Genomic DNA, 5,210 nt, shown 5'->3' with positions numbered 1-5,210 from the left:
TTTTGGCCTGTTCTTGCGTGGCGCGGCGACCGTCGTGAGCGGAGCAAAATGTCAGCCATCTCAGCACCTTGGAACCCCCCGGGTGGCACAGGGCTGGATGGGGCTTTCGTATAGCAGGGACGGTGCTGCCTCTCGCTTCGCTCATTGTCCGCCGCTCGCCGCTCGCTCGCGCAGCCAAAAATGGCCAGTTTTGGCCCGTTTTTCGGTCGTTTTGGCCTGTTTTTGGGCTGTTCTTGCGTGATGCGGCGACCATCGTGAGCGGAGCAAAATGTCAGCCATCTCAGCACCCTGGAACCCCCCGATTGGCATAGGGCTAGATGGGGCTTTCGTATAGCAAGGACGGTGCTGCCTCTCGCTTCGCTCGTTGTCCGTCGCTCGCCGCTCGCTCGCGCAGCCAAAAATTGCCAGTTTTGGCCCATTTTTGAGCTGTTTTGGCCTGTTTTCGGGCTGTTCTTGCATTTCGCGGTGATCGTCGTGAGCGGAGCAAAATGTCAGCTATCTCAGCACCCTGTAACCCCCCAGGTGGCATAGGGCTGGATGGGGCTTTCGTATAGCAGGGACGGTGCTGCCTCTCGCTTCGCTCGCTGTCCGCCGCTCGCCGCTCGCTCGCGCAGCCAAAAATGGCCAGTTTTGGCCTGTTTTTGGGCCGTTTTGGCTTGTTTTTGGGCTGTTCTTGCGTGGCGCGGCGACCGTCGTGAGCGGAGCAAAATGTCAGCCATCTCAGCACCCTGGAACCCCCCGGGTGGCATAGTGTCACGCCCCTAAAAATATCCATGATATTTAAATTTTTTTTTTCGCCACAACTAACCCAGGATCCAAACACACATTTGAGGTCACTAAGAAAACATTCAGATCAAAAATTTCACTTCTATAATCTATCAATTCATAACCCTATGCAATTCATAAACATAGCACACATCACTCGATAATTTATACAATCTGAACTCAACTCATCAAAATAAAAACCACAATATAAATCCACAAGTGGGGAAATCTATGCAGTCACCACAATCATCGATTTACCATAAGTTCATATCATTACACGAATTTAATTTAACATTCCAAAACCCTATACATGAGGGATCCTTTAACTTACACAAAATCCACAGGTTTAGATTCATAGTCACATTTCATTAGATGCAACGTAGCTTATACACAACTACATATATGCTAACAAAAGTTCTGCCCAACGTCTTCTAAACTTTCCACTGCCTCAGCCCATTCTTAACATTTAAGCAAGCGATACGCTATCCTGAAAAATTTATCAACAAATGGGGTGAGCATAAAGAGCTCAGCAAGTGACTAACATATCCATATCAAAATAGTACAATTTCCAAAGAGATGCAGTTTCAAACACAAAGCAGAATATACGATTTCGTATACATAATATCATTAGGAGCAGAATCATAATTGTCCTTTTTAATCATACATATTTGGTTCCTGACAGATGGGGCATAGAGTAATTGGAGCATATCAGAAACAAAGGAAACATATCGGAGCTTATCAATGGCATATAAAATGTTCCAAATCACATCAACGACATATGGAACATTACGAAGCAAAATCAGCAGTGAATGAAGCATTTCAGAGCATATCAAACTCATATGTCGTACAGAAGCTCAAACGTCGTCCTTGACGTTGCAATCATATCATAACTATCCAGAGCACGAACAGAAATAACTCACCAAAACTCTGGATGTCATATCAAACATATAGAGGGTGTAGTGGGATCTCAGTCAGAATGTGATTCATCCATTTCTGAATGACCACCTGACAAAAGTCTCCCACGTCTGGGAGCTCCATCCACCCACGTCTAGGTGAAGTCAAAGGGGGCCGGCAGAGCATCGCAGGCTCTAAGCAATATCCCACAAAGCGGGACCCCACAAAGCGGGCAAATAAGCGCATACCAGAATATCCCACAAAGCGGGACCCCACAAAGCGGGCAAATCAGCGCATACCCTTTACCATTTCTGGCAAAGGTCCAGACAATCCCACACACCAGAGTACAAGAAGGCAGTTTCAACAATAAGTAGCATATAACGGAAGCACACGCGGAGCAACCAAACGTACATGTGCCTTTTCAAAAGCAGTGTGATGCAAGGAACAAATCTCTCACAAAAGTATTCATTTTAGGAAGGAAATGAAAGCAAGAGTGTACAGGGATTCCAAACAATCATAATCAGCTCAATTCCAATAAGAAGATTAGGCGAATTCAAGTATCCAAAGGAAATGGAACAGAATACGCGAAATCGACCAAAGCTCGATTTCGGACAGAATTCCAGTGGCACATCAAACAAATATTTCAGAATAACAATTATGCTCCAATACCCATAAGAAGGCTATGGTCGAACCATATATCAATCTATATTCGGATGGAACAGATTTCATATGAAACAGGGCTCCCAACACAGAGTTACCTCTGATTTGGTAACACAAGGTCAAAATCACAATCACTGTTTTGCAGAATTTATAAGGTCGGATTCAACAGACGATAGGGTGGGCAATTGAACTCCAAAATTTTCAAACTATATGTCAAAAGAGAGAATTTCAAGTCTAGTTTCAAATAAAATCAGTTTGGTACAAACCAGAATTTTCAACAGGGAGTTATAGGCGTTTTAGTATCGAAAGGTCAGAAATCTTGAACTCTGTTTTACAGCGTCTATAGGCTCTTTTGAAACAAATTTTTGGGTAAGTATTCGGTGTCCAAAATCTACAAAATCGGTGTCAAAAGAAATATATACGAGTCTAATTTCAAACAAAAATAGTTCCTGCCTGAATCCTCATTCTGTACTAAAACTTATAGCTGAAACAGTGCTTAGGGGTCAGTTTACCGAAAAAAAACTTTCAGAATCCATGGTTTTATGTCCAAGGAGAGACATATCAGTTTCTAAATAGAAATCTTCCAATTTATTTTGAATCAACATAAAAACAGAGTCTAATACTGCTGTATGATGGGGTTAGAACACTTGCCTTTGGAAATTTTGACCCGAAATGACAAGATTAAAGCAAGAACCCTAAAAGCCCCAATTTTCTTTCTCTTCTTCTTCTTCTTCTTCTTCTTCTTCTTCTTCTTCTTCTTTCTTTCTTTCTTTCCCTGATCACCCACGAGCTGCCTCCTCTGCTTCCTTAAGAACGAAGGCAGAGAGGCTTAAGCGGTGGAATTTGTCATTTGGTGTATTTTGCAGTTTAGTCCTTGTTTTTATCATATTCACGATTAGGTCCTTAGGGTTTACATATAGGTCCTCAGATTCTTTCTTTTCTCTTTTTTTTTTTGAACAGATCTCCCAAATCTTACAAATAAGTTACCTCTGATTCATACTCTATTTCTTTTGTCAATTAAAATAGATGCTTACGTTATCACCAGAAATTTATACGAACATTCGGAAATACGAACATTCGGAAATGAGGGGTGTTACACTCTCCCCCCCTTAAAAGAAAAATTTAGTCCTCTAAATTTATCGTACCTCTATTCGATGAAAAGACGAGGATACACCTTTTTCATTTCCTCTTCTAGCTCCCAAGTTGTCTCTTCTCCAGAATGATGTCTCCAATTTACTTGAACCAGTGGGATGACCCGATTCCTTAGGACTTTTTCTTTCTTATCAATAATCTGAATCGGCTCTTCCACATAGGATAAATCTTTATCGAACTCCACCAGCTCATACTTAATGATGTGAGAAGGGTCATACATATACTTTCTAATCATCGAGACATGAAATATATCATGGACATGGCTCAATGCTAGTGGTAAGGCAATCCTGTAAGTGACAGAACCAACCCTCTCAAGAACCTCAAAAGGTCCAATAAATCTTGGGCTTAACTTTCCTTTCTTCCCAAACCTTATAATGCCTTTGGAAGGGGAGACTTTTAAGAATACAAAATCTCCGATTTCAAACTCAATATCTCGTCTCCTATTATCGACATAACTCTTTTGACGACTTTGAGCAGCTTTTAACCTTTTCCTTATAACTTGAATTTTCTCGGTAGTTTCTTGTACCTGGTCCGGTGCTAACAACTTTCTGTCCCCAACCTCCTCCCAACATATAGGTGTTATGCACTTTCGCCCATATAAAGCTTCATAAGGAGCCATCTGAATACTTGAATGATAACTATTGTTATACGTGAACTCAACAAGTGAAATATTCTTATCCCATTCACTTTTCCAATCCATAACATAGGCTCTAAGCAAATCCTCAAGTGTTTGAATTGTTCTTTCTGGCTGACCATCGGTCTGAGGATGATATGCAGTGCTAAACTTAACTTTAGTGCCCATAGATTCCTGTAATCTTCTCCAGAATCTAGAGAGAAATCTGGAGTCTCTATCAGAGATGATCTCCTTTGGAATACCATGAAGTCTTACTATTTCATTAACATATAAATCTGCAAGTCTATCAAGTGAATAAGTCATATTAATCGAAAGGAAATGTGCAGATTTTGTTAACCTATCAATGATAACCCAAATAGCATCATGCTTCCTCGAGGTTCTGGGTAGTCCTGAAACAAAATCCATAGTAATACATTCCCATTTCCATTCAGGTATAACTAAAGGTTGCAGCAACCCTCCAGGTCTTTGGTGTTCTACTTTGATTTGCTGACAAGTCAAACATTTTGAAACATACATTGCAATTTCCTTCTTCATACCTTCCCACCAATAATGACTTTGAAGATCTCTATACATCTTAGTGCTCCCAGGATGTATGGTGTACTTCGAAGTATGACTCTCCTTTAGGATTTGATTCTTGATATCCGGTTCATTTGGTACACATACTCTCTCCCCAAATCTCAATAGGCCATCCTTTGAAACTTGAAATTGTGGCTTCAATTCTTTTTCTACTTCATTCCTCAAGTAGATTAAATATGGATCTCGTAATTGTCCTTTCTTAATTTGTTGAATAAGATCAGATTGCACTTGAATGGAGGCCATCAATATCATCGAGTCTTGCTCTTTCCTCAAAGCTTTCAAATCAGAATTTTCTTCTAATAACTTCCATTGCTTCACGACCAGACTAGCCATAAAACTTGTAGATTTCCTACTAAGTGCATCAGCTACCACATTGGCCTTGCCCGGGTGATAACGGATGGCACAATCGTAATCCTTCAGAAGTTCTATCCATCTTCGCTGCCTCATGTTTAGCTCTTTCTGAGTGAAAATATATTTTAGACTCTTGTGATCAGTAAAGATTTCAAACTGTCGACCATACAAATAATGT

Source organism: Musa acuminata, unplaced genomic scaffold (genome assembly GCF_036884655.1).
Source record: "Musa acuminata AAA Group cultivar baxijiao unplaced genomic scaffold, Cavendish_Baxijiao_AAA HiC_scaffold_1135, whole genome shotgun sequence".
Lineage (NCBI taxonomy): Eukaryota > Viridiplantae > Streptophyta > Magnoliopsida > Zingiberales > Musaceae > Musa > Musa acuminata.
Note: the sequence above shows the minus strand (reverse complement) of the source record.